Below are 19,587 nucleotides of genomic sequence, written 5' to 3' on the forward strand. Positions count from 1 at the left end.
TTCCGAGGGTAAAACCGTCCTTTCCCGCCTATCTCGTTAATTATAATTAACGCTCTCCAATTCCCGCTATTCTCAATATTCCCAAATACCAATAAATCATATCCCATTACCCTTTAATTCCTGCTAATGCTCTAATCATTAAATTCACCCCGGGGCTCACCCCGAGCCCCGAACTTAAACCCGTTATGACTAGACCGAACACCCACATCTCATGATCGTCTCATGTCGAATAGCTCGAAGCAATCCACCTTATAATGTGGCTATATTAATAAATCACAATCACGCACCCAAGATATACAATAACGCCCACAGTGGCCAAATTACCATATTACCCTCATAATTAACATATGAGCCCATATGCATGCATTCACCATCATATAATAATATAGTTCACGTAAACATACATATAATCATTAAATATTATAATAAATCAATTATGGCCCTCCCGGCCTCCTAATCAAGGTCCTAAACCTTATTAGGAAATTTGGGGCGTTACAATGATAAGCAGTACTGAACTTCAGTTGTGTCCCCATGGCCTTCTACAAACTCCCCCAGAACTTGGAGGTAAAATTAGGGTCCCGATCTGACACGATCGACCTAGGTGCTCCATGGAGGCGCACGATCTCTCTCACATAGAGATCTGCATACTGGTCAACTGTATAAGTAGTCCTCACTGGCAAGAAGTGAGTTGACTTGGTGTAGCGATCCACTATCACCCAAATAGAATCATGCTGACCAACAGTCCTGGGTAAGCCCACCACGAAATCCATCGTGATGTCTTCCCACTTCCACTCTGGGATATCAAGAGGCTCAATAACCCTGCCGGCCTCTGATGCTCAGCCTTTACCTGCTGACATGTCAAGCACTTAGCCACATACTCTACTACATCTCTCTTCATCCCTGGCTACCAATACAACGATCTCACATCCTGATACATCTTAGTTATAATGCCCCAAATTTCCTAATAAGGTTTAGGACCTTGATTAGGAGGCCGGGAGGGCCATAATTACTTTATTATGCTATTTAATGATAATATGCATGTTTAGGTGTATTAAATATGCATGTGAACCCATTTGTGATTAATTGGGTGATTTTCATATTTTGGCCATTTCAGGCATTTTTGGCATATATGTGAAATGGGCGTGGTGCTTTATTATTTGGTTATGCCAGGGTTACCCAGCATAAGACGATCCTAGGAGGTAAGCTAGTGGGAAAGTCACAACGGGATTTAAGCTTGACTTGGAGTAAGTCAAGGGGTATTTAGAGCATTACCGGGTTATTGGGTAATGGGAATTAATATTTGGTGATAAATTGGGAGTTAGTAAGACCAGGGGGAAATTCTGGAAGTTTTGACTATAATGTCCCCGGGGGTGTTTTCGGGACCTAGAGCATTAGGTTTTATTGGAAGCTACTTAAGCTTGAAGTAACCTTTTAAGAAAATAAAAAGAACGTTCTGTACGTTCTCTCTCCCCAAAAGTTCCCTTTTCGTCTCCCGATCGCATTTTCGAAGATAACTTGAGTTCTAGGACTCAGAATCAAGCGAGGATCGAGGCATAGCAATCCTAAGGAGAATTAGAAGCTTATTATCTGGAGGATTTAGTTGGAAACAACTCAATTGGAGATAATTCAAGTTTAAGTTTTAAGTTTTTAAAAGTTTTTAAGCTTGAATTGGACTTTGTGAATCGTTGAGTTTTTAGTTTGTTTGAACCTTGGGTTTTGGTGGTTTTGGACCATTGGGGAGTTTGGGAACTTTGATTTAATGATTTGGGAATGTTTAGACATGTTTTTGGGAGGTTTTAAAAGGTTGGAAACGAAGAAAAATGGCTGCCTCGAAGTTGGGCCGTGGCCCTATTCTTGGGTGCCGCGACCCTTGCTCGATGAAGCAGGTGCCTGGTTTGTTCTTACTGGGTGCCGCGGCCCTTGGTGTTGGGCGCCGTGGTGCTTGCCTCTGGTGGTGCTGGGGGCAGCGGCTCAAGGTGCTAGGGTCGTGGCTCAGGTAGGCTTTCGAGCCCGTTTGGGTGTTTTGACCCCGGGAACATGGTTTTAGGCCTCGAGATCATTCCTACTACCCGGATTAGTGAGGATTGATGTCTTGGAGGCTAAGTTTTAGTTCAAGGGTTGGTTTTAGAACTTGAACTCATTGGATCGCCATTTGTGGTTGTGACTAGGTTAACACTAGAGGCTTGGAATCAGGATCGCGCTTGTGGCTCATTTGTTGGTAACCTGTGCTTGGACCAAAGGTAAGAAAATTGCACCCCATATGTGACATGCATGGTTATGAATGATGCATGTTGAATGTTTAAATGTAAACATTGATAGCATAATGAATGCTTGGCAATCTTGCCCATTTGCATATGATTATTGTTGAGGCATGCTGGATGATTAAGTGTGATGCATGTGATGCACGAGAAACATGTGATTAGGGCATGCCATGAATGATGAGTACGAGACTGGTCAGAGCTTGAGTCTCTGTGTTTGTGCATGATCATAATTATGCTAGCAACTGTTAAGTAAGCATTCTGAATGCTCTACTTTTGGATAATTGGTATATGACACACATTGATAGCATTGCTTACTTGTGCATGGTATTGACTAATTAGTTAGATTTGGCAAAGGTGCTAGTATCAACTGTGAAGCTGTGACTCATTAGTCAGGTTCGGCAGTGGTACTGGGCACTGGTCACACAGGGCTGACTCATTAGTCAGAATTGGCAAAGGTGTTAGTATCAACTGTGAAGCTGTGACTCATTAGTCAGGTTCGGCAGTGGTACTGGGCACTGGTCACATTGTGCTAACTCACTAGTCAGGACAACCTTAGTGTGTTTAGTGCAAGCTATGTCGATTAGGCCTAATCGACCTTCTGCATTGAATGACTCAAAGAGCATTAATGCAGGACCGACCTCAAGTTCGATGAATATAAACAAGCATTTATCTAGCCAAAGGCTAGTCATTTAGAGCCAGGGCCAGCGAGACCCATGACTGTTAGGTCACATGGCTATGGGTACCGGCCCCTTAGTGACATGCTTGTCAGTCACTCATTTGATAAGATCCATTGCAGGAAAGCCTAGGTAACAGTGTCGTTACACGGCTATGGGCACTGGGCCCCTAGTGACTTGGTTGTCAGTCACTCAGTATGGTTTACCAGAACCTCAAGTGATATTCACTCATCTGATCAGAGCTATGAGCTCTGTATGATCATTTTGATCATCATATGCATGGCTTGGGCACTGAGGCCCCTAGTGACTTGCTTGTTGGTCACTCAGCATGGTTTATCGGAACCTCTAGTGTTACGACACTCATCTGATTAGGATTGACTTGATAGTCTTCCAATCAGAAGGACAGGATTTCTTATCCTGGATATCCCAGAATTTGTATGAATTCATTTGCATGCTGAATAGAGCTATGATTGCTAGGCATGCCAGATATGATTTGATATCATGATATGACTGTTTATGAGCATATGATTTTTCTTGCTGGGCTTCGGCTCACGGGTGCTTTGTGGTGCAGGTAAAGGAAAAAGGAAACTGGACCATCCTTGAGTTGAAGAGCTTAGGTGATAATGTGTACATATGCAGCTGCTCGACCAATACTTGGGCGAGGTTTGAAAGAGGAACTAGGGTTAAACCCTGTTTTGCCGCTTAGAACGGCCTGTTGTAAATATTCTTTTGTAATAGACTCTGAAATTATATTTTTGGGATCCCAATGTATATATTAAACGTTCTAGTGAAACGTTACTTCTTAACCGAAATTTTTAATCCCTAAACCGCTAATCACACTTAGTTACACGTTTATGGCCAAACGACTTGATTAACGAGTTTAGCACTGTTTGCAATGTGCACTGTAGCGGTCCTTGGAGTTGGGGCGTTACATTTGTGGTGCCTGGATTAAAAGAGTAAGGTGTAGTATGAGATTCATCCAGAATCTCTCGCCTCAAAGCAGTGTCTAGCGGAACACATATCCGCCCCTTGCATCTCAACAAGCCTAACTCAGACACTGTATAATCTCTGGATGCTCTGTCCAGAACATCCTCTCTGATCTTGATCAGCTATGGATCACTCAGCTGACCCTCCTTAATTCTCTCTAACAGCGTAGACTGTAGCGTAATATTAGCCAACTGGCCCACCAGCAACTCTATACCAGCTCTGGTCATATCATCTGCTAACTCTCTGGCTATCAGCCTCATACCATGAATCTGTCCCGGACCCTTCCGGCTTAAAGTATCAACTACCACGTTGGCTTTTCTTGGATGATACAAAATCTCACAGTCATAATCTTTTACTAACTCTAGCCAATGCCTTTGCCTCATATTCAAATCTGTCTGGGTGAAGAAGTATTTCAGGCTCTTGTAGTCTGTATAAATATCACACTTCTCTCCATAAAGATAATGCCTCCATATCTTTAAAGCAAAGACCACCACCGCCAACTCTAAATCACGAGTGGGATATCTCTTTTCATACTCCTTCAACTGACGAGAAGCATAAGCAATTACCTTCTTTGATTGCATCAGAACACAACCCAAACCCTGATGAGAAGCATCACAATAAATCACAAACTTCTCCTGATCTGTTGGAAGGCTTAGAATCGGAGATGTAATCAATCTCTGGTTCAGTTCCTGGAAGCTATTCTCACATTTATTTGACCACACAAATTTTTGACTCTTGCGTGTCAGCTCAATCAATGCAGTAGAAATCTTTGAGAACCCTTCAACGAAACGCCTATAACAACCTGCCAATCCAAGGAAACTTCTAACCTCAGAAGCATTCTTTGGCCTTGGCCAATCTCTGACCGCTTCAATCTTTGCTGGGTCTACTTTAATCCCCCCCTTACTGACAATGTGTCCAAGAAAGGATACCTGAGATAACCAGAACTCACATTTCTTGAATTTAGCAAACAGTCTGTGTTCCCTCAATCTCTGTAGAACCAACCTCAGATGCTGCTCATGCTCTGACTCAGACTGGGAATATACCAAAATATCATCGATGAAGACGATCACAAACTGGTCCAAATAATCCTTGAACACTCTATTCATCAGATCCATAAAAGTAGCAAGGGCATTAGTCAATCCAAAATACATGACTAAAAACTAATAATGCCCATACCTCGTACGAAAAGCTGTCTTCGGTATGTCTCCCTCTTTGACCCTCAACTGATGATAACCAGAACGAAGGTCAATCTTTGAGAATACCTTCTTACCTTGCAACTAATCGAACAAATCATCTATCCTTAGCAAATGATACTTATTCTTAATTGTCAGCTTATTCAGTTCTCTGTAATCAATACACATCCTCAGAGAACCATCCTTCTTCTTTACAAACAGAACTGGCGCACCCCAAGGTGAGAAACTAGGTCTGATAAAACCCAAATCTAACAGTTCTTGCAACTGTACTTTTAACTCTTTCAACTCAGCTGGGGCCATTCTATAAGGTGCTCTAGACACCGGCTCCGTCCCTGGTGCCAGTTCTATCACAAACTCAATTTCTCTATTCAGTGGAAACCCTGGCAAATCTTCTGGAAACACGTCTAGAAATTCACAAACAAGTCTGGTATCTTCTGGTCTCACTGGCACGACCTGAGTGGTATCAACCACACTGGCCAAGAATCCAATGCAAACTCCTTGCAATAGATCCCTAGCCCTCAATACAAAAATCATAGGAATGCGAGGTCCATGCACAGTACCAACAAACACAAAAGGATCCTCACCTTCAGGCTCAAAGGTGACCATCTTCCTTCTGCAATCAATGGTTGCCCCATACTTTGCTAACCAGTCCATACCCAACATCATATCAAAGTCAGTCATAACCAACTCTATCAAATCCACTGATAACTCTCTGTCCTCCACTGTCACTGGCAAAGATCTGACCCATCTCCTGGATACCACTAACTCCCCAGTGGGTAACAGAGTTCCAAACCCCACAACATAAAAATCATAGGGTCTACACAGTCTATCAATAACACTACTAGCAACAAAAGAATGTGTAGCACCAGAATCAATCAATACATTATAAGGGGTTCTAGCGCTAAGAAGCTGATCTGTAATAATTGAGGGAGAAGCCTCAACCTGTACTTGTGTCAATGCAAACACTCGAGCTGGGGCCAAGCTGTCCGCTTTTCAGGGTTATTCTTTTCTTGCCTTAGGGAAATCCTTTTTAAGATGACCTATTGCTCCACAAGAGAATCAGACCCTTGCCCTACACTCTCCCAAATGGCGCCTCTTGCATCTAGGGCATTCAAGAAAAGACTTCCAGGCTTCATTACCACCTGGAACCGGGAAGGTGTCAGGAACTTTCCTTTTCTGATCACTAGGGCCTACACCCCTACAAGAACCCACAAATGGAGGACCTGTCCTCCTGAACTCCTTTCTGGCTGCACTATCATGCCAGATCTTGTTTTCTGCACTCTCAGCTGTGAGTGCCTTCTCAAACACTTGTGCATAGGTAGTAACCCCAGCCATAGTGGTGATACGTACATCACGGGCTAATCTGAGCTGAAGCCCTTGAAGAAATATTTCTCTTCTGGTCCCATCAATGGGCACCAGTTCCATGGAAATTTTTTCCAAACGATCAAATTTCAAGGCATACTCAGTGACTGACAGACTTCCCTTAAGTAGCCTAATAAACTCCTCAGCTTTAGCTGCCCTGATAGCATCATTATAATACTTCTCATTAAATAGAGTCTGAAACTCTTCCCAACTCAGGGCATTAACATTCATGGTCTGGGTAATCATTTCCCACCAAATTCGGGCATCCTCCCGAAACATATAGGTGGCACATGCCACCCTCTCATTACCAGTTACCCTCATGAAATCAAGGATAGTGGTAATCATACTCATCCACTGCTCTGCCTTGGAAGGATCTGCACTGCCCTAAAAAACTGGAGGTTGCTGCTTCCTGAACCTTTCATAGAGAGGCTCCCATTTATTTCCAACCTCAGGCAGATGCTCTGCTGCTGGCACCGACACAGGGGGTGCCTCTGATACACTAGCCACTGCAGGCACTTACTGCTGTCTCAGGAGACGAAGCTCTTCTCCCTGTCTCAACACTGTTGCCTGCAAATCACTAATTATCTGCTGCCAGTTGACAGGAGCTGGCTGTGGAATTTGTGACTGGTCATTCTCCTGACCCTGACTATTATTATTATTTTGGCCCTGATCACTCTGGCCAGCTGAAGTATCTGTCTGCCCTGGATTCATTCTTATCTGACACCTTGCTGAAATAATGATCAATACGACTAGTCAGGTAGTAAGAACTAAACCTCTTGCCGCCTTACGGTCCAAGAACAAGCAGACAATTATCACATTCCACAGTCATACGATTATACAATCAGATACATGTTTATAGCATTTAGCACTCAGCATGTATCACATAATAATTCATAATCAACAATACTGATAAGTATGTTCCAGCAATCTCAGTACTAATTAGCACACATTTACTGAAGATATAATATTTCAGGGCACAGGTTTAACATGGCGTCTCATGCATACAGGTAAAGCATATATACTATATTTAAGCAGTTATACATATAACTACAGAAATAGTTATCAAACCATGAGTTGAGCTTGACTTCAATGACGTGTGTACATGCCCAGCCAGTCTACAAGAAACCTAACCTTGGCACGCTCTGATACCAAGTTGTAACGCCCTGGTTACCCCAGAACAGTTACGGTGAACGGTGAACCGGAATTTTGACCCGCTACCCGAGTCCTTTGGTTAAAAACGTGCTCTAAGTGGTATTAGCAGGCTAAGGTGGAAAGCCAATAAAAAGGAAATGATATATTTTATTAAATACATAAAACTGTTCATGGGCCCATAAAATATTTTACAAGTTATTTACAACTCAAAATGGTCACTACTGCTCCAAATTTACAAACCCACCAACCTAAGCGGCAAAAATAGGGTAAACCCCGTAGTTCCTCTCGGAACTCCTTGGCCGTGGTGGTCAAGCGGCCACATATGTACACATCACCACCTAAGCTCTCCACTCAAGGCTGGGTGAGCTTTTCTTTCCCTTTACCTGCACCACATAGCACCCATGAGCCAAGGCCCAGAAAGAAAACACAATCTAACATGATATAATATCAACAATGATCATAACAACCATTCAGGACTTTCAGTCCGAAATAAGTAAGTGACAGTTGCAAAAGTCATCAAGATGGGAGCAGCTCCCTTTAGCCATGTGACGTTAGGGTCACTGAGGCTTAACAGATAAGTGAACCTTTCACTTGCTTAAACAGGATAGGTGCATGGTGATTAGTCACCAACATAACCTTCCTCATGACCATAGAGTCATAACCCTTAAACATCGTTCCCTAGCCATGTGACAAACGGTCACCTGGGCCTTAGGCCTTGGCTCTAAGTAACTAGCTTAGACTATTCAAGCTCTTATAAGTTTCATCGACCTTAGGGTCGGTCCAGCATTAATGCCTTAGAGTCATTCAATGCTGATATCGATTAGATCTAATCTTCATTCGGCCCCGCGTTCAGGACGCTTATGCCGTTTCTGACTCTTAGGTCAGTAATACGCGACCAGTACCGTCCCTGACTAATCAGTGCCATACACAAGTAAACAACATTTTCTAGCATTTAATATGCAATCCATGTCCACATTTGTCAACCAACATGCCTCAACAACAATCATGCATGTCATATACACAGGGTGCAGTTTTCTTACCTCAGGTTCGAGAGAGAAATATAATAAGAACGACTCCTGAGAACGATCGACCTTTTGGTTCCTTAGCGGTTACCTAATCACAACCAATTATAACCTCCATTAATGAAAATCAACATTGAAAGGGTCTTAACCTAAACACCACTCTCGGGACCTCGAAACATGCCCACACGGTGAGTAGATTCGATCCCGGGCCTTAAGGATTGAAACCCCAAGCCAAAAACCCTTAAAAACACTCAAAACATGATTCTTAAGGAACAGAGTAGCGCTACAGTGCTGCTCTCTAGCGCCCCAGTGCTAAACTCAAAACCCCAAAAATGCCCAAATGCATCCTGTGTAGCGCTATAGCGCCCTAGGGTGGGTGTTGTAGCGCTACCCCCAGATCAGCACTCCCCTGAAACCTTCTTCTTTGACTCCTTCGATTCTAACCTGTTTCCAATGCTTCCAAATCCCATTTTTGGTGCCAAATGAACCCAAAATCCATCCTAACATACCCCAAACATCACAACCATAAGAACCCTAGCCAAAACTCCCAACAAAACCAAGTATTCGACCTAGAAATCACAACTGCAAAACAGAACTAAAACATGGCAAACCAGAGAATTTAATGGCTAGAAACTTACCCAAAGCTCAGCTTATGATGCTCTTCAATGGAGGAACACTCTCCCAAACTCCCAAGGATTACTTCCCAAGCTTGAATCCTCAAGAATGGTTCAAAAATCTCAAAGGAAACTGAAGGAGAAAGAAGGTTCGGGGGAAGCTTCAAGTATACTTTGTTTTCCCTCTTTTTCCCAGCCTAAAATGGCTTATATCTATCCTAGTGGTAAAAAGACCATTATAACCCTAGGTCAATTAAAGGTTTCTAAAGGCTCCCAAGGGCAAAATTGGTATTTCCCACCTATCTCGTTAATCATAATTAACGCTCTCCAATTCCCGCTATTCTCAATAATCTCAAACACCAATAATTCATATCCCGTTACCCTTTAATTCTCGGCAATGTTCTAATCATTAAAATCACCCTGAGACTCACCCCGAGCCTCGAACTTAAACCTATTATGACTAGACCGCTAATTAATATTCCATGATCGTCTCATGCCGAATTGCTCAAACAAACCCACAGTATAATGTGGTCTCAAAAATTTATCATCGACATGCATACAAATATACAATTATACCCTCAATGGGCCAAATTGCCATCACTCCCCTGTAATTCGAATGTGGACCCACATGCATGCATTTAACATCATATTATAATATAATTCACATATACATGCATTTATCAACTAATGGCATAATTAAGCAAGTATGGCCCTCCCGGCCTACTAATCCCGCCATTAAATCACATTAGGGATTTCGGGGCATTACAATTTAAGTTTATGAATAGATTTCTAGTTCGTGTTCAATTTGTTCACCATTGTTCATGTTTATTGATTTTTAATTAATTAATTATTTAATTTAAATTAATTTTTTTAGTAAAATTGATTTTTAATTTTTTAAATTAAATATTTTAAAATTTTTAATTATACATGTGGCAGAAGTCCCACAACTCAATAACGAAAATAGCTCAGGGAAAATTTAAAACATTGCGAATTATTTGGGGGGCACAATCAAACAATGCTAATAATTTGGGGGGGGGGGGGGGGGAATGCTATTTATTCTTAAAATAAATTATCTGTTCAAAAGTAATTCCCTTGAGTTTTTAAAATCTATTTTATTTTTATTTTTTGATAAATAGTTTTAAAAATAGAATAATATTTTCTAAATATATTCATGTATATTTAAATAAAATATTCTTATAAGAATTTTATAAAGTGTTAGAAAAAATAGTTAAAAAATCAAGTAAATAAATTGAAGGCATGATTGTCTTTTTAAATTCATTTTAACTCAAAATTTATTCAAGGAAGTATTTTGTACTATTTGGTAAAATACAAATGTATAATTTGTATCATTAAAACTACAAAAGGGTAATCGTGTATTTAAGCAAAATACAAAAGTATAAAATTATCATGACCTAATTCCTAGAACCACTACAAAAAACGTGAATGCGCCGGCAAAATTCATGATTTGCGCTGGCAAAATTCAGTTGGGCTTTACTGACGCATTTTAGCGTCGGGAAATGGTGACGACTGAAGTCCGTAGATAATTAGACTTTTGCCAGCGCAAAATAGACTGCACTGGCAAAAGTCAATTTTATTGATGCGAAAAATGCGCCGACAAAAATATGGACGCACCAATGAAAAAATTTCCTACAGAATTGTGAAAAACACTTTTTGCGGCGCCAAATTGCTCTAGTAAAACTGTAATCCTTTGCCGGCATAAAATTACGCCAGTAAAGGTGAAGACCTTTGGCGACACGATTTGGCGCCGGTAAAAGCCAAACTTTTAGTGGCGTGGAATTGTGCCGGCAAAATATAATTTATTTTTGGCGACGCAATTTTGCGTTGGTAAAAGTTTTTTTAATTAATAAATTATTAAAATAAAATTATATTTAATAATTTTAATATATATTAATATTAATATTAATTATTTAATTTTAATTTATTTAGTAATATTATTTAATTTAATTAGAAATAAAATAAAAATCAAATTAGAACTATTAATGTTAATTGTCTCCACTAAACATGAAAATATAAAAGTAGTTTAGTAAATTAATACAAACTTTGTATCTAATTATATAAACTCCAAATAAATAAATAAAAATTTCTACAAGTGCGTATTGTCTTCGTCATCCCCGCCCCCGTCAGCATCCCCACCCTCGTTAGCTGCACCATCATCTTCGTCATCGACATCTTCAGGATCCTCTTCTGGCAAGTCCACAGTAAAACCAGAAGATGATACACCAACCTGCTTAGTCGTATATTGTAGAGTCCAAGAACTTTACTTAGCTAGTTAGATAGTAGTATTATAGTATTTATAGTATTATCTTTATAACTGTGGATTTTTGGTTCAGATCGGGAATTTTTTTGGACACTCATAGTAGTACTTGTAGATTTTCTAAGTTTAACCTATAGTTTAAAAATATTAATTTTAACCTAAGGTTTGAAATATATGACTGATATTGAGGATATTAATTATTATACTATAAGGTTTAGATAAGAACCAATAGGATTTTAAGCACATGTTATGTATGGGTGATTAAGGATTAAGTATTTTGAGGATTTAATTTAATAAGGGTAAAGTTTGAATGCTCTAAGGTCAGTGAGAAGCTTTGAATACATTTGAGGGCTTAGTCAAGGCTGTTTACTCCATTCAAACTTAGCTAAAAATGTGTAATTTCGTGTTTAAATAATCAGCGAATGCCGATATATCGCAGCTATAGGGGGCGATATATCGCAGCACGTAGATACGGAAAACACGAAACGATGCACGACTGCCTCGGGCATACTGGCCCAGGCGATATCGCCCCTCTCAGCTTATTTTGAAAGTTTTTGAATTCTTTTTCCATTCAACCATTCAACCTCTTGATAAGTCAAGCACCTTTTTGAACGAGTCTTCAGCCTCTGCTGAACGATTATTCAAATTATTTTCACCTAAAAAGCCATTATTTTTATTCAAGTTAAATTAAGATCCTTTCATTCCTAAACTCTATAAATAGGACCTAGTACCCAGCCATTATTCACCTTTTACTCTAAGTTCAGAGGCTGCAAGTTGCTAGGTGAGTGTGAGAGTGTAAACATTTGGGTGGGGAAATCACAAGCTTGATCATCATAAGCTTATCAAACACTTGGGAAGTAAGATTCTATAGTATTTCGGTTCGAGGTTTAGATTGATCTTAAAAGTCTTCAAGGTAGCCCAAACTCTAGTTCGTTTCTGTACCTTTTCTTTAAAAGTTCTCATAGTCTTCTACGTATTCTAACTGATCACCAAAATGTAACACGCAAGTATACGCGGTCTAATCAAGTAATATACGATAAGTCAAGTGTCGATCCCACGCAGACTGATATTAATCACCAACAATTAATCTCTAATTCTAATTGATTTGATTAATAATTTCAGATTGACAATTAAAATAATTATTACTAAAAATTAGGAAACTACTAACACTTAAATAAATGCAGTAATAAGAGTTGATTTAATTTAATAGATGCAAACGTTAGGGCTTTAGTTTCGTCAACTTTCCACTTATGATTTCTAATAAATTCTCAAGATTTCTTAATTCTATTGTGGTAGCAGATTACAATTATATATTATAGTCGTGTTAGGATCTATAATTCTCTACAATATATTATTTCCTACATCTCTGTGGTAAATCAATATATTGCAGGCTTTAAGCACATAATCCCTAAACTACACAATTCATAAAAGTACTTTCGGCCAATATGAAATTGTGATTATTTATCTATAGCATAATTACCCTTTTCTTTTCAGAGTTTAGGTTAAAATCATATGAACATGTAAATGATGATCAAACATTCACAAGCATTAAGCATATGATAAATAATCCACAGCAGAAGAAAGAAATTCAAGAAAATTTCATTAAGAAATCAAAGTTTCAAGAAGAATCCACTAAAACCCTAATAACAAGATTAGTTCAAAGCAGACATAATGACATCAATCAAATTAAATATAAACATAAACATCAGTAGAGAAATTACAGAAGAGAATAAGAATTCAAACTTTTGGTCCTCAATGTTTTTCTTCTGCCTCCAATGACTTATCTCTCTCTAATTCTGCATAATCCCCCCAATAATTAACTCTAAAAACGTATTTAAACCAAAACCCTAAAAAAAAAAAACAAATTCGACAATCTGAAAAAAAGTCACCCTCAGCCATACGCGCCGCGGCGCGCATCTATGCCCAGCGTGCCGCTCTCTGACTTCAGCAAGCGCCGCGGTGCACCCCTTAGGCGCCGCGGCCCTTCAAAAATCCCAGAAATTGCCTTTCTCTGTTTCGCCCTTGCGCCGCAGCTCTCCATTCAAGCGCTGCGGCCCCTCTAATTCTTCTAAAATCTGGATTCCAAACTCCAAATCTACCAATTATCTCCACAAATGAGTCTTCAATTTTCTTCTTGTCCTATTTTTAGCACAAATTTCCCAATTTCAGCTACTTTTTCTGTAATTTTCCAAGCTTCACGATTTCTTCTCCTATGTCCTGAAAACATACCAAAACAAGCATAATACCGCAACACACTCCACCAAAAATGATTCAAACTTATCCTAAACAAATGTTAAAACTCTGCTAAAAACAGACTCATCAAATTCCCCCAAACTTGACTTTTACTCGTCCTCGAGTAAACCAAAATAAATAACTCTACAAAAACACACACACACACACACACACATTTTTGAATCAAGCCAACAACAATACTAAGCCTCAAGCTATGACAAATAACTTACTTATATAATCTTCAAAGAACTTAACTTAAAATCCAGAATTTCAGTTGAAACAATTATTCCATTCAATCAAACAACAAAAATAATAGCTCTCAAAATCATGATTAACAAATAATATGTAATTGAATTCCTTTATGCTCACTGAGTTTCCATTCCAATCCACAACCAAATAAAATCCTATAAGCTTGCTATACTTGCTAATCTCCACTAATGTAGACAAAACATACTCAGAAATCAGTAGGTCTTTTCAAGCTTATAACTGAACGGCTTAGGCAAAGGTGGATGAGAAAGTCATTTAAGCTTAACATATACCATGAACACTAACCAACCAACTCTACATTAAATACAAATCACAAGTCCAATCCCACTGTTCCCACTATCTTATCATTTTGAGAGAACTTGCATAAACAAATATTTTCTTCTGTTTTTTTCATTTTTTTTTTTCATTTAACATTACACTCCCCCAAACTTATTCCTTGATAATACTATTTGGAGTGTAATGTTATCTCATCATTGAAATATATATATTTTTTCTTTCTTTTCTCTTTTTTTTTTAAATTCTCTCAAAATGTATTTTCTTTCATTGTTAACAAACCTTGCCATACATAACCCCCCATTACAAATCAATCCCAATTATCATTCATATGTTCATGGTATACACAAGGGAAAGACAAAATAATAGTTAGGTTTTCTATTTATTAGCTCAAAGCAAATGTCAATCAATAAAAGGTCAATTTAGGCTCAACAATGGATAACTAAGGATTAAACATATCAAGGTTGGCTTGAAAGGCTCAAACGGTCCAAAATTTTTTTTTGCCTAAATCATTTTTCTAAGCATGTATGACCTAAGATTTTGCCTCAAAAAGCAAGCAAACAAGTTCTAGGATAAACCAATCCAATCTTCCTTTCCTATTTCAAACTTAGCAAGCATAAATTTTATTCCGTCACATACAATTTATCAAAATCATGATTAAGCTCTCAATAATTTAAGTGTTTGATAAAAATAGAACAAAATATTCAACCAAGAACACGGTTTTTTTTTTTAGCTTTATTCCCATTCAATTTACACAGTTCATCATTCAATCATAGTATCATTGGCTAATCATTGGTAACTTGATTCAACTCACACCCTAAACAAAACATGACTAACACGATTAAAACCAAAACAAAACAAAACAACAAAAAAACCAAAACAACACAAACACGACTCAAACAACAATAAATCTCTTCCCCCAAACTTAACCTAAACATTGTCCCCAATGTTTGCTAACAAAACAAAATAAAACAAAAGTTTAAGGAAAAGAGACTTACCATAAACATTTAAAATGGTGGAGGCGGCGGTGGCGGTTGATACAGTAAAAACGGAGATGGTGAAGGAAATGGAGCCACATCTTCCTCGTTCCGGATAGACCACCGATTGACCAAAGCATTTAGCTGGTCCACGTGAGCAATTTGATACTCACTTTGCTGCGCCATGTAGTGCTGCATATGCTGCTGCTACGCAATCTGATAGTTGTTCTGCTGAACCAAGTACTGAAACTGATTTTGCATCAGCTGCATGTAAGGATCAAAAATACCAGCCGCAGGTTGAATAGGCGGCTGTTCAACCGGTACTTCTTGCGCAAACTCCTCCGGAATTGTACCCTCCATACCCGCTTCATTATCCTCTTCGTCAACTTCATCTACTCGGGGCCTTTTATCAATAGCACGCTACCGAGGTGGTGGTGCTTCTAAGGTCGGTAGTTCATACCCCATCACCCTATTCGAAGAAATTGCCGACATGGGTTTCCGAACTACATCACTTCCAAACATAACCACTCCATAAGTTCGGCATAAATCAGTGATTAAGGAACCATGGCCTAATCCTCCCGTAGTGGTCAACATACTGATATCCTTCATACTCTTCCTAATCACTTGTCCTACATCAATTTTCATGCCAGTCATAATGGCATAAACCAACAACAGCCGCTCCTTGTTGATATCTGACATATGAGTTGTCGGCATTAGCCTTGCACTCACAAAGTGCACCCAAGCCCGCGCCACATGATTTAATTGATAGCGCCACAGGTATTTTGGCACACCACCAACAACAGTAAATCGAGCTCCCGATATACTCAACGTTTCCGCCACATGGACCCAATCAATATCATCTCCATGAGCCCATTGATGATATTCATCCTCCTCCCGTTTATATGTCGGCATATCATATAATTCAGCAATAGTATCTATACCAACCGGAACTTGAACACCTCTAACAAATACGTCTACATTCTTCATCTCCAAATAGTTTGCATAAAATTCTAACACCACTGACAAGTTGGCATGGCTAACATCCTTTGAAGCAAACATAGCCCAACCCCTTCTTTGAATATCCCCTCTAATTTCTTCATAAGTTGAGAGTTCACATGGTGATTCCGTATACTCAAAACCCCGCTCACTGATTACCTTCCTCTTACGAATCCTTGTATAACGCTCAAAAGCGGCCTTACTTACGAATTTGGTAACATCATAATCTGGGGGTGGTTCGGGTTCCTTAGTAGTTGATGGCCTAGAAGAAGATGGTCTATTGGTATTCCTAGAAGAGGATGCCCTAGAGGGATTTCTCTTAGGTCCCATAATATGCTACGAAAAATTGGATAGCACCTCCCCTGTTTTTGCAATATTCCCCCAATTCCAAATAACTTCTCAAACAGAGGAAAATCAATGCACTACAAAACTACACTATTCTCACTATACTCTTCAATCAAAAATCCCTTCTTTCCCTTCTTTATAAAGAAATTACCAACAAAAATCTGAATATTTGGAGAAACACTTACTTGACAATGATAATCTCCTCTTGAACTCTCCAATTGCACCAAGTAAGCATAAAATCACCACTCCAATTGATAAAAATTGAAAAGTTAGGGCTTGAAGAATTTTTGGGGGTTTAGGGATTTCAAACTCAGATTAAGAAATGAGAAGGAGAAGAAATATGTGGCTGAATTAATATGTGGATTCAAGAGATAATAATAAGAATGGGGAAAAATTTCTGGGTTGAAGGAAGAAATTTAGAGAGAAAATGAGGAGAAATGGGTTGTGGATTTTTTTTCAAAATGGGGAGGATGGCAAAAATAAAAGAGGGAAACCACCTTTAATGTTCGGACCCGCATACGCGCCGCAGCGCGCTCCTCCAAGCGCTGCGGCGCGTATCAATTCTGGACTTCTGGAAATTCGCCAAGCACCGCGACCCTTCCCATAGGTGCCGCGGCGCTTTCCTCCGAACCGAGCCTCCTTCTCTGACTTCGTCAAGGGCCGCATCTCTTGTTGCATGCGCCGCGGCCCTCTCTCCACAATGCCAATCTTTAAAAAAAAAAAATTTATTTTTTATTTTTTATAGTTTTCACGATTTCCACGGTTCTATTACATTAAAAGAAAAACTAAAAAATAAACAAAATAATAAGTCCAACCACAACTAAAACTAAAAATTGTTCATACTTTTTACATACTAACTGAACTAAAAATTAAAAATAAACATAGGAATGCCTCCTACGAGCGCTGTCGTTAACGTCATTTAGCCGGACGTTGCTTTAGTCTTTAGATCAAATCAATTCCAACTCGATCACGGTCCTACATGTCTTCACCGGACCCTCCAAGTAATGCTTCAATCTCTGTCCGTTCACCTTAAAATCTCCCGTCTTTTCACTATGAACTTGTACTGCTCCATAAGGAAGTGAAAAGACTACCGTATACGGTCCAGACCATCTTGACTTCAATTTTCCAGGAAAAAGTTTAAGCCTAGAATTAAAGAGCAAAACTTTATCCCCTGGTTGAAAATCCTTCCTTAATATTCTCTTATCATGAAAAGCCTTCGATTTCTCCTTATATATCTTCGCATTCTCATAGGCTTCATTTCAGAATTCCTCTAGTTCATTTAACTCCATAAACCTATTCTGCCCCGCCATGAAGAGATCAACATTCAACTTTTTCATAGCCCAATAGGCTCTATGCTCCAGTTCCACTGGTAGATGACAAGTCTTACCAAACACCAATCGATATGGTGACATACCAATCAGAGTTTTAAATTCCGTGCGATAAGCCCAAAGTGAATCATCGAGCTTCTTCGACCAATCCTTCCTCGAAGTATTTACTGTCTTTTCCAAGATACCTTTTATTTCTCTATTCGATACTTCAGCTTGGCCATTCGCAATTGGGTGATAAAATAATGCCTTTCGATGATGAACACCATAACGAGCACAAAGAGCGGTGAACCACTTATTGCAAAAATGACTTCCCTGATCACTAATAATAGCTCTTGGAGTACCAAATCGAGTGAAGATATTTTTATGAAGGAATTTAATAACTTCCTTCCCATCACAAGTAGGAGTTGCTGCGGCTTCTACCCATTTAGAAACATAATCCACCGCAAGCAAGATATACTTGTTATTATACGATGATGGGAAGGGTCCCATAAAGTCGATCCCCCATACGTCAAATAGCTCAACTTCCAAAATACCGGTCATCGCCATTTGATCTCTTCTTGATATGTTCCCAATCCGTTGACAACGGTCACAACTTTTGACAAAATCATTAGCATCTTTAAATAATGTAGGCCAGTAAAACCCACTTTGCAAAACTTTCGCAGCTGTTCTTGTTCCGCCAAAATGACCACCTCAATGCAAACTATGACAGTGAGTTAAGATTGACAACATCTCCTCCTCAGGCACACATCTACGAATAACTTGATCTGGGCAATGCTTGTACAGAATAGGCTCCTCCCAATAATAATGCTTCACCTCCGAATAAAATTTCTTTAATTGTTGCCTTGTCATTTCAGGGGGTATAACCTTAGCAGCCAAATAATTTACATAATCCGCAAACCATGGAACCTCCTTACCAACATTCACTTCGAACAACTGCTCATCCAGAAAAGCATCATTAATCTGAACTTCTTTATTAAAAGAATTTACCCCAACCTCTAAACGAGACAGATGATCAACCACCAAATTCTCAGTACCCTTCTTATCCTTAATTTCCACATCAAATTCTTGTAATAGCAAAATCCACCGAATAAGACGAGGCTTGGAATCTTTCTTAGTCATAAGATACTTTATTGCCGAATGATCCGTATAGACTACCACCTTATTTCCAATCAAGTATGGACGGAACTTGTCAAAGGCATAAACTATGGCTAGAAGTTCTTTTTCCGTTGTTGCATAATTCAGTTGAGCATCATTTAAAGTTCGACTAGCATAGTATATAGTTCGAAATACCTTGTCCACTCGCTGCCCAAGAACCGCTCCAACTGCATAATCACTAGCATCGCACATAAGCTCAAATGGAAGGTCCCAATTAGGAGTACATACTATCGGCGCTGAAATGATCTTCTCCTTGAGAGTCTTGAAAGCAACCAAACAATCATCATTAAAATCAAAAGGAATCCCATTCATCAACAAGTTAGACAGCGGCTTTGAGATCTTAGAGAAGTCTTTGATAAATCTCCTATAAAACCCCGCATGGCCCAAGAAACTCCTCACTCCTTTAACTGAAATTGGTGGTGGCAAATTCTCTGTAGTAGAAATCTTGGCCCGATCCACTTCAATTCCTTTCTT

This window comes from Humulus lupulus, chromosome 8 (genome assembly GCF_963169125.1).
Source record: "Humulus lupulus chromosome 8, drHumLupu1.1, whole genome shotgun sequence".
In the NCBI taxonomy this organism is placed as follows: domain Eukaryota; kingdom Viridiplantae; phylum Streptophyta; class Magnoliopsida; order Rosales; family Cannabaceae; genus Humulus; species Humulus lupulus.